Source organism: Rattus norvegicus, chromosome 10 (assembly GCF_036323735.1).
Source record: "Rattus norvegicus strain BN/NHsdMcwi chromosome 10, GRCr8, whole genome shotgun sequence".
Lineage (NCBI taxonomy): Eukaryota > Metazoa > Chordata > Mammalia > Rodentia > Muridae > Rattus > Rattus norvegicus.
The window spans coordinates 94,912,092-94,923,887 of record NC_086028.1 but is presented as its reverse complement, the minus strand read 5'-3'; the positions used below and the strand labels follow the sequence as shown (position 1 = coordinate 94,923,887).

Here is an 11,796-nt window from a genome sequence, read left to right as displayed (position 1 = left end):
CGAGAGTCTGATGTTCTTCTGTGTTGAGGTGTTTTTCTACTGATCTCAGAAACTGTAAAACCATGGAGCTATCCCAGGACACGTGATGACTGTCTCAAGGCGCCGGTAATGCAAAATATTCTTTTCATCCATGGTCAGGAAACAGAGAAATGATAGGAAACTTCTTAAGATTATTCTTAATTATTTGAGAAAATACAGTGTTTCTGATCATATTCAGCTCTTGGTCCTCTTCCTAACTCCTCCCAGACCCGCCGCACCCCCTCTCCCACCCCTACCGTATCCTTCGGTTTTCTCTTTTATTTCTTTTATCTTTCCTTCCTTCCTTCCCTTCTTTCGGTGTTGTAGATGATGATGATGTCTTACAACCCAAGGAGTCTAATCTGTGTAGTTGTGGGTGTGAAGTTAGGTGGACCTACCAGAGTCCACACCATTAAAGAAAGCGGAACTCTCCCTTCTGCCGCCTGTCACAGCTCCTCAGCTGGGGACTCTAGGCCCCTCCCCCTCTGTGCCTCAAGGGTGACCAGCTAGATCCTATGCTGGTAGCCACAGAGACAGGGCCTTTACTCTGGTCCTCCCTGACCTCTGGGTCTTACAGCCTTTTCACATCCTCTTCCAAGATGGCTCCTGAGCCTTGGTGGAGCTTGGTATAAATGTTCCTTTTGTCTGAGCACTCCCCTGACACCACATACTCTCTGCACAGCACCAAAGCCGCTCATTTATGTATTCAGACAGAGTCTCACAGGCAAACTTTATATCCCTGCCTCAGCTGAACTTTTTTCTTTTATTCTGTTTGTTTGTTGGATTGATTTTGTCTTTGTTTTGTTTTTGAGACAGAGTCTTACTACTTGCTACATAATCCAGACTGCCTTCAGACTCGTGGTCATCCTCCTGCTCCAGCTGCCTAGTATATACAGGAGTTAAAAGTAAATGCCACCAAAATTTTCATTTGTTTTTTTCCTTTTTTCTTTGCATGTGTGGGCACTATGTAGGGGTGTGTGTGTGTGTGTGTGTGTGTGTGTGTGTGTGTGTGTGTCCTGTGTGTCCACATCTGCACCAGCAAGATGGCTCAGCTAAGCTGAACCACCTGAATTGGATCCCCAGAACCCACATAACGGGAGAGAGAACCAACTTGTACAATCAGTCCTCTGATGCCCACACACCATGGCATATGTGTTCTCCCACATATGCCATGCACACAAATTAAACCAAAATGTATTTTTTTAAGATGTAATCACATCTGGGCATTGGGGTGCGTGCCTGTAATCCCAGCATCCGAAAGATCCGAAAGAGTTCAAGGTCAGGCTGGCCACCCTAAGACCTGCCTTTTAAGAAAGCAATACAGGCGCAAGGCCCTGTTCGGTCCCCAGCTCCGAAAAAAAGAACCAAAAAAAAAAAAAAAAAAAAAGAAAGCAATACAGTTTAAATGGTGTGGTGCTAAAGATACCTCAAAGGCCATGCCATTATTGGGAGGTGGGGCTAGTGAAAGGAGTCAGGCTATGGAGAGCATGCGCTTAAAAGGGTTGCTTATCTCAGCTATCTTGCCTCGGTGATCAGAAGCTGATATAACTACCTAAATGCCAGTCATGCAAAGCCCCGAGAACTTTTCGAGCCTCTTGATTTGTTCCGTGTGTTTGCTTGCTTTTGACACAGGGTCTCATGTAGTCCAGACTTACCTAAAACTTAATATTCAGCCAAGAATGACTGACCTTAAACTTCTGATCCTTCTGTCTCCACCTCCCAAGTGGGGGAACACATGCTCCACCCCGCTCGATTTATGTGGGGATGGGGGTTGAACCCTGAGTTTTGAGCATGTTAGCCTGGCACTGTATCAACTGAAGCACATGCCTTCTCAGAACACTAAATCTCTAAGTAAACACCACAGACACCCAATGCCAAGGACTGGCAAGACTTTACTATAAAGGTCCCGATAGTAAACTCTTGAGGCGTTTCTTATCCCAGGATTCTGCCAAAACTATTTATTCCGTTGTGATCATAGGTCCCAAGCAGGCACAGTCTGTAAACGAAGGGGCACAGCTGCCTTCAACAGTATTTTATCATGGATGCAGAAGTTTGAATTTCATAAAAATGACCATATGTGAAATATCTGGGGGGAGGGTGGTAAGACATTTTTAGCTCACAATCTATTAAAATGAAATTTGGAGGGGCTGGAGAGATGGCTCGATACCACTCTTGCAGTGGGCCCAAGTTCAATTCTCAGCACCCACGTGGGGCAGCTCCCAACTGCAAGTAACTACAGCCCTGGGAGATCTGATACCCTCTTCTGGACTTCTCAGACCTCAGCATTCATCCAGATACACACACGTACGCACAATACACATAATTGAAAACAAAATAAAGAAAAGAAGGAAGGAAGGAAGACAGAAAAAGAAAGAAAGAAAGGAAGGAAGGAAGAAAGGAAAGAGGGAAGACAAAGAAGAAAGAAAGGAAGAAAGAAAAAAGGAAGATGAAGAAAAAAGGCAGGAAGGAAAGAAGAAAGAAAGAAAAAAGGAAGAAAGGAAGGAAGGCAGACAGACAGACAGACAGAGACAGGAAGGAAGAAAGAAATAAAGAGTGAGCAAAACTTGGTACCAGACTTGGTAGCACACACTTATAATTCCAGAACTCAGGAGACAAACTCAAGATCATGAGTTCAAGGACAGCCTGTTCTACACAGTCAGTCACAGAGTGGAGGCAGCACCGGGGAGTAAGTTCACTGGGGAGCACTCTGGGTCCTGCCACCTCAAGAATAAACATGACTATGTAGTGGACTAAATTTAGCCTGCAGACCATAGTTTCTTATCCCTGCTCCATGTGTCGATGACATTGCAATGGGTCAGAGCACCCCAGCTTGGAAAACTAAGTTCTGAGAGATGGGAACTGCATAGATGTGGCCTGGTGGTGGCTCACACCCGTAAGGCCAGCACATGGGAGGCTGAGGCAAGACTGTCACAAGTTCCAAGTCAGTCTTCGAAAAGAAAACGTAGTAAAACTAAAAAAAAAAAAAACCTCCAAGGGTCATTTTCGGGGCTAACAAGACTGCTGCAAGTGAAGCCCTTGCTGCCCAGCCTGACTTTAACCCATGGTTTAACCACAGAAGCCAACTGCAACCTCAGCCCTTGGGTGGGGGCGTGGGGCTCAACTGACACTCAGACTAGCTGAAGGAGCAGGCTTGGGGATAGACCCTGCCTCAAAATAATGAAAAACAGAGCCAAGGTACCCATCGTGACCTCTAACATCCACACACCCAAGCACAGGAGAGACCTTTACAAATGTGTGCCCCCACATACCCACGCAGTGTCACTGCTGTGTACAGTGCCGGCAGAAGCCGGAAGAGTCTGCCGTATGCCCCCGAACTGTTGTTGCAGACATTGCGAGCGTCTCTGCCGGTGCTCAGAATGGAACGTGGGTCCTCTGGTAGAGCAGCCAGTGCTCTTAACCACTGAGCACTCTCTCCAGACCCTGGCCGCCGAAGTAATTTTCAGATCATAGGTGCCAAAGTCAGGCAAGACCAGACGACTGCCAATGCATTCATTAATGGATTTTTTTTTTTATTTTTCATGATGACTCTTTTCAGTTTTCAGCTCATTACTTTCTGCCCTCGTAATTATACCGTGTCCTTTCTGTACAAATGTAGGCTGAGTGCCTCTGTCTAGTTGTTAAGGTTATGTGCCCTTTTGAGACAACCATAGATCTTCATACTGTCTCCAAACCCTTTACCAATTTATCTTTTTTTTTTCTTTTTGGAAGCAGGGTCTTATGTAGCCCAGGCTAGCCTTCAACTGGCTATGTAGCAGGGGATAACCTTAAACATTTGATCCTCCAGCCACCAAATCAGTGCTGGGATTATAGGCATGGTTACTATGGCCAGTTTTATGGAGTGTTGGGGATCAAACCCGGGACCTGGGGTATGCTAGGCAGGTACTCTACCAACTGAGCCACATTCCCAGCACACAGAGTTATCGATTTTACGCTCCAGCAGTAAAATCTGGGGATAGAGTAGAAGATACAACCTAAGTCTGAGATTCAATAGACTAAAATCAAGCCACTTCGAGGTATTACACTCAGATGTCAGATGTCCCTACTCTGTCCAAACTAAACTAAAAATCAAAATCATCATAATTCAGTCTCTCTCTTCCTCTCTCTGGTTTGTCTGGGATGGCCTTGAACTCACAATCCAGCCAAGGACAACCTGGAACCTCTGATCCTCCTGCCTCCACCTCTCACATGCTGGGATTACAGACCAGTGCTACCACACGTCCGGCGTGATGCTTACTTCCAAAATCTCCCACTTCTGGAGTTCACTGATATAAGCAATCATGTGCCTAGAAGCCACGGCTTTGAAGTTTTAAACAGTCAGTAAAATCATCCAACATAAAGGCAATTCTAACACATTACAAGCTGCGTCACTCCTACAGACATACAGAACACCGAGGCGAGGGTGGCTGCCCTTGTCTACAGATGTGTCTCTAACACAGGTCCACCACCACCTCTGATAGGCGAAGCAGCCACCAAGGCGCACTAGGTCCCCCTGGTGTTCATTTTTATAATGCTTCTAAAGACACAAGACAAAAACTGTGGCCTGGGACTAGCAGTCTGGGTTTTCATGCAAAGAAACTACGCATTAAAAGCCAAATCAAAATCACTCCGGTGCTTTCGGGTTCCTTCGTGGGGGACTCAGAGAGCAAGTCTGATGCCCTAGAACACATCGCCAAAGAGTATTGGGGGTGAACACAACCTGGGCCATGCACGTATGTCATATACATTCTCCTTTCTTGCCACTCAGGAAGACAAACATGTTAAGGACCCTTGCAACTTCCTTCCCTTGGATCAAAGGTGAAGTCCCTCCTCTCCCCTGACTGTTAGTTCTGTCTGTGCCGAGCTCCAGCTGTGTGGAACCCCACAGCACAGTGAGTGCCCTCTGGCCTCTCTTCTAAACCGCACCGACCTTTGCTATCTGCCAATCCCATCAGAACTGCTGGGTTTTTGTTCGTTTGTGGTTTTATTTTTCTGGGAGGTGTTATCGAGACAGGATCCATGGAGCTCAGGGTAGCCTCAAACTTACTACAAGGCAAAGACGACCTTGAACTGATCCTCCTGCCTCCAGCTTCTAAGCGCTGGGATTACAGGCTTGTGGCCGACACCTGGCCCTTCTTTCTAAATATATCCAGCATCCGACTGAATTGCCATCTCTGCTCCTCTCTCTGATCCAAGGTAATGTCATCCTAACTGCATTAAAACAGTAATCTTCCTGCTGACACCTTACATTCCCACACAGCAGCTACAGTGATTTTTTTTTTTTTTTTTTTTTGGTTCTTTTTTTCGGAACTGGGGACCGAACCCAGGGCCTTGTGCTTCCTAGGCAAGCGCTCTACCACTGAGCTAAATCCCCAGCCCCCACAGTGATTCTTTTAAAGCACACATTAACCACAGCTCCTCAAGGAAGAGCCCTCCACCTGATGCTATTACTTTCAACCATGCTGACCACTGATTGATTCCCCCACCCCCAACGCATTGTTTTTACGGGTGTTTTAACCTGCATGGAGGCCAGTGCACCACAGGCATGCAGTACCCAACGAGGCCAGAAGAGGGCATCAGATTCTCTGGTACTGGAGTTCCAGAGGGTTGTGAGGGGCCACGTATCCGCCGACCATCTCTCCCTTCAGTGAATATGGTATGTCCTTTTAATTTGCCTGATTCCAAATTCCAGCCCTATAGAGACACTTCTAACTGTCCTGTCCAAAAGGATATTTGAGGCCCGGGAGACATGGCTCAGTTGGTACAGGGCTCACCTAGCATACAGGAAGCCAAGAGTTCAAATCCCAGCGTTGCACAAAACCAGACGTGATGGCACGTATCTGTAGGATGAAGAGTTTAAGGTCACCCTTGACTACAGCAAGTTTAAGGTTTCTTGGATGACACAGGACCCTGTCTCAACCCCCAACTCCAAATGAATTTGCCTCTGCTCTTTTATTCTGGCTCTGTGCCATAAGAGCATTGGCTTCGGGGTTGGGGATTTAGCTCAGTGGTAGAGCACTTGCCTAGGAAGCGCAAGGCCCTGGGTTCGGTCCCCAGCTCCGAAAAAAAGAACCAAAAAAAAAAAAAAAAAAAAAAGCATTGGCTTCTTCCGATTCTCTGTCTCTTCCTCTAGACAATTAGGGAAGATTTTTTTCTTCTCTGCTATATCCTGAAGGGTTTGACAAGACCTTAGCACATAGTACCTGGTATTAAAAGATTATTGAGACTAAACATGTGAATGAATGAGGTTTATTACCTTGCACTGACTGACAAACCCCCTTTGTTACATGAGTTTTTTAAAAATGGTGTCTAGGGGCTGGAGAGACGGCTCAGTGGTTAAGGGCACTGTTGCTCTTCCAGAGGTCCTGAGTTCAAATCCCCAGCAACCACATGGTGGCTCACGACCATCGGTAATAGGATCTGACGCCCTCTTCTGGCCTGCAGGCGTACATGCAGATAGAGCACTCATAAATAAATCTCAACTTTTTTTTTTAATAAATAAACAAATAATAAATAAATGGCGTCTATTTACAATGACAGCTCAAGAGTCCGGTGCTACCACCAAGTGCTTGCTGAACCACAGAAAGCTGAAAACATTGCTCCAAGACCTGAAGATGGGGCTCGAAGTGCCTAACCTGTGTATACTACATGGTCTGTTGGCTGGAAGGACCAAACACTGATCAGTGAGCAGAGTCTAAAGGCAGAAGATGAAAGAAATGAATGCTGAGTAGATATTCAAACGGAGGGCTGGCTGTAAGGGTAATAATATCTTACCCGTGCAGATTTAGTTTTGGTCTTGTTTCCTATCTGTGTGTGTGTGCCTCCAACCATCTCCACCCACAGCCATGCGGCCCAAACCGGCCTAGAGCTTTCTATAAGAGTCCCACCTATGCTTAAATTCACCATTCTTCTGCCATGGCTTCAGAAATCCCGGAGTTACGGGTGTGTCGACCCATGCCTGGAGCCCAACAGATATTTAGTGACACATGGACGCTGTACACAGTTATGGGGCTCAGGTCGACGTTTCAGTTCATGGATGCACTGGGTAATGAGGTCAAATCAAGCTAAATGGCATATCTCCCATGCAGAAGTCACGTCTTTGTGCTGGCAGCCTTCCAAGTCCTTCCCACTGGCCGTTTTGTAGTGCACAGCTGAGCTGGGTGTGTGGCTCAGTGGTAGAACGCTTGCCCAGCACTCAGAGACCTGTGCTCGAACTCCGGCACGGCACAGGAACAAATGAAATCTTGGCTCCCCCCCCCCCTCTTCTTCTTCATTTTTATGGTGCAGGGGATGAAACCCAAGGGTTTCACAAATGTTAGACGGACTTTTATCACTGAGGGATATCCACACCCATAATTCACTTCGTGTGGGTGATGGTTCATTAATATATGTAATATATTATATTAAAATATATAATTAACATATATGTAACAAATCTAACACACACACGTGTGTGTGTGTGTGTGTGTGTGTGTGTGTGTGTGTGTGTGTGTGTGTGTGTGACATGGATGCATGGATGAAAATCAGAGGATAACCCAGGGATCAAACGCTCCACATCTGGCTTGGTAGCAAGCTCCTTCACCCACTAAGCCATCTTGTCAGCCCAGTTTCCTTTCTAAAATGGCTCAGTTGACAGCAAGCACTTTCCTGACACCACATCCCCACCCCAGCCTCTGCAAAGTGAGAGCCTGCAGACTGACTCCTCTGATTTTTTTTTTTAAACCAACCCCAGATGGCCCCTTCTTGACTAGAAAAGAAGTTGGAAGAAAGTTTAATCTCATAAGCCCCTTTATAAACAATCTGGAAAAGCAGGGGTTTGGTTTCTGGCTGACGGTATTAGTCACATCTGAAAGTGACACAGAACTTGACATTAGAACAAACCGAATCAGGGCCGGTTGTTGCCACTGGTTTAAATGCCACAGGTTTCCTCAGCTGTGGCAGGCTTAAGTCCACATCCGCTAAATCAGGGCATCTTCAACCTTTCCACTGTGACCTCTTTCCTTTGCTTGAGAAATTATTGTGACCCCAGGTATGTAGATATACAAAACAGGCATGTAGATCAAACATTTACTGATAATAAATCTTAAGTCCACTTAAAAACAATTCTTTTGGATATATGTGTATATGTGTATACATTTATTAAAAAAATTAAAGCAAACTTGCATACTAATAGACTAGATGCATTTCTTTTCACACAAAGAATTAAATTTTAGAGTGGGGGTGATTAAGGCCTGGATCTGATCTCCAATACACACGCATACACATGCGCACACACACACACAAATATACACACATACACACACACATACACACACAAACACACACATGTACACATGCATACACACAAACACACATGTACACATGCACACGCACATACACACACACACACACACTCACCATGGGTAGGGGATAACATCACGGCTGAGCATCTGACAATACAAGACACACAGTCTTCAACATTTCTCACAGCTCACGGATCTGACTTTTTTAAATCTTCAGTGCTGAAAACACCACTCCCTTCTAATAAGAAGACAGTACACAGTGGCAGAAGTCTAGTTCAGGCCATTTGAGGCACTGTCGGAAATTCTGTCCTAATCTCAAGCCAAAATTCATCACACAATTTTTTTCAATGAAACTGAAGTCAGCCACTCAAATGGAAACTGCTAAAAAGAAGCATTTTGACATAACAAAATCTAAAATATACAAACTTGATACACACTGAGGAAAGACTATAGAAAATACTGTTTCCCACGGTTAGTGTTTCTGGTGGAGCAGACTTTGTACACACAGACTTTACCCAGGACAGTCTGGAATCCCAGCTGAGGCCTTTGGGGGAGTTTTCACTGGAGATGTATGATACAGATGTCCTTGTATGTCCAGACTCTGGGGTGCAGTGTGACGCAGATGCCAGAAACACCTCGGTTCCTTACGCATTTGATTTTGAATTCGTTTTTGGCCATTGCACTTTTATTTTTAAAGATATTTTAAACCTGTGAGTATTTTGCCTGTATGTGTTTGTGTGCACCCAATGCACACAGTGCCCACAGAGGACAGAAGAGGGCACTGTGTCCCCTGGAACTGAAGCTACAGAGGGTTGTGGGACACCATGTAGGTGATGGGAATCAAACCCAGGTCCTTTGAAAGAGCAGCCAAGGTTCCTAATCACTGAGCCACCTCTCCAGCCTTAATTGCACATCTAGAAGCCTTTCTCAGATGCTTTTTTTTTTTTGGTACCACCAACAATTTAAGATTAAAGAATCTCTGGGTTTGTTACCTCACAACTTGGCTTTCCCCAAACTGAAATCCATCCCAAGAGAACAGCAGGGCTCAGAAAGACAAAACAAACCAGACAAACCAGAAACGGTACAAATGCCTGAGATCCCAGCTCCGGGCAGGTGAAGGCAGGAGGACTGGCATAAGTTTGAGACCAGTTTAGAGTCACATAGTGAGTCTGAGGACCCGGGCTACATAGACTCTCTCTCTCAAACAAAAACAGGAAGGAAAGAAGGCAGGGAGAGAGGGGGGATGGGAGAGAGAGAAGAATCCTCGTGCTGGTTGGGCTCTGAAGCAGAGGCCCTCCTCTGCCTCGTTCAGCTTGCACATCCAGAAGACCTGGGTGACAAGGTCCTCCACCTCAGCCTTCCCCTACTGCTGCCTAGGTCTTAAGGGTCCATCTTCCCAGGTGGACTCTAGGGTAGTAAGAGTCCCCCGCTGTGCTGTCCATTGCAACGCAACGCACGGTCACGTGGGGCAGCCAGCTAGAGTTGAGATAGCTGAAGGTAGGATGTTTTTGAAGGCTTAGTAAGAAAAACGAGGTGCTGGAGAGATGGCTCAACAGTTAAGAGCACTGACTGCTCCTCCAGAGGTCCTGAGTTCAGTTCCCAGCAACCAAAAGGTGGCTCACAGCCATCTGTAATGGGCTCTGATGTCCTCTTCTGGTGTGTCTGAAGACAGTTGAAATGTACTGATATAAATAAAAAATAAATCTTTTTAAAAAAAAAGAAAAACGAATTAAAAAACCCAACTCGTGGGGTTGGGGATTTAGCTCAGTGGTAGAGCGCTTGCCTAGGAAGCGCAAGGCCCTGGGTTCGGTCCCCAGCTCCGGAAAAAAGAACCAAAAAAAAACAAAAAACAAAAAACAAAAAAAACAAAAAAACCCAACTCGTACCGTGTTACGTGTTGAGATGGCGCTTTGGTGGCACTGGAATGTTACTAAAATGAATTCCGCCTGCTTCTTTCTCCGCTGGTCAGAGGGGTACTGGACAGTTAAAATTACACGCGTGGCTTGTGGTACTTTTCCATTGGACAGAGTTGCTCCAGATAAAAGAATGTAAGTTTGTGTGTGTGTGCGCGCGCGCGCGCAGGTACCCACAAATTTGTAAGCATGAGGACTACCACTGGGCCATACCCCCAACACAGTATTTGGGGTTTTGGCACAAGAGCTTTTCAAGTTCTGTAAAATAGAACTGATTCCACCCACGGTTCAGGTGCCGTGCAATCCAGACCCAGACCGACCAAGGCCGGGCTGTGGGGATGGGGGTGGGGGTGGTCGGGGCCTCCCCGCAGTGGAGTGCATCAGGCTGCGGTGGTTTACCTGGGTTCCCGACGCTCGCAGGCCAAGCTGCCAACTCCGCTCTCCTCCCAGAGGCGGCCACAGGTGTCGCCCGCCACCCGCAGAGGCGGATCCTCGCAAAGGACGGACTCACGGCACAGCTGGGGACAGCGACGCGCTTCCTGCCCGGGAAGGGCCCGATTGCCGGCAATAGCCGTCCCGCGACTGCCTGCTTGGATTTTTATCACTGGGGCTTCGGAGAGGAAATAACCAACAACCCGGGCCCTATGTTCCTCGAGGGATTGGAGATGAATCAGGGAAATACATGCTTCAAAAAGCAAGCGCTTGTGATCTCGAGCCCAGGAGAGGCGCCCAAGAGGCAGAAGGGTGGCAGATCAAGGCCAGTTTGAACTAGAGTGAGAACTGGTCCCAGAGACCCCGTAGAAATGAGGTAATGTAGGAATAAGTACAAACTGAACAAAAATCCTTGCCACTGTTTCTGTTTGGCGGTCTTTATTAAGTTTTCATGGAGTGAAATGTCTACATTTGATCCTTCGCTTAACCCAGTGGGTGTGGGGGGGGGTAGTGGGGTGAGGGGGGGGGTCCCTTTTAGAGGTATAATGGTTGAAGCCAAAGAATAGGACTTGTGACAGAAACAAACAGTATTTCAAACTCACTTATTTCTAAGACAGCCTTTAGGCATTAGGAAATGATTCCCATCAAGTAGTTAAAGCCACGTGCAGAGAGCAAAACCTTGGATTCCTGGCTGGTGAGGGGTGTGTGCCTGGCTGAGCGTTGAGCCTGGGCTCTCCTGCCTGCTGGGGAAGCAACACTACCACTGAGCTCCAGTTACAGGACATTAGACATATTCCTCAACGTCTCCCCTCTCCCCATTCTTATTGTGTGAGCTCAAGCTGTAGCACGAATTAAGGACACCTTGGGAAAGCTGGCTTTCTCCTCCCACCTTGTGGGTCCCCAAGTCCTCAGGCTTGGTAGCAGCTGCCTTCACCTGCTGAGCCACCTCACTAGTCCCTAAATTCTGTGTTTTAAAGTTAATCCTAAAAAGTCCTCCAAAAGTCCATACAATCAAATTTGTTAAAGCCGCATTTATTGCGTAATAAATGCTTGTTACATAAATTTAGCTACTCGGCCCCATTTTCATCAAGAGGAATTTCTTCCAAAAGATCTTATTCCTGGCTCCCCGGCAGAGCAGGTTCAAATGGACTCCC

At 46.6% G+C, this 11,796-nt stretch overlaps 1 protein-coding gene across 7 annotated transcripts in view; it reads right to left on the bottom strand.

Moving 5' to 3' along the window:
* Nucleotides 1-11,794, bottom strand: part of Arsg (arylsulfatase G) — a 150,928-nt gene extending 139,134 nt beyond the window's left edge. For 4 of the 7 annotated variants that reach the window (XR_005489859.2, XM_008768369.3, XM_039086174.2 and 1 more), the window contains exon 1: nucleotides 10,610-11,792. The gene's annotated coding sequence lies outside the window, so the exon portion shown is untranslated. Of the gene's footprint in view, nucleotides 1-10,609 lie in introns of all 7 variants that reach the window. The other 3 variants (XM_039086177.2, XM_039086176.2, XM_063269225.1) reach the window with 2 other exon arrangements.
* Nucleotides 11,795-11,796: the final 2 nt, after the last annotated feature.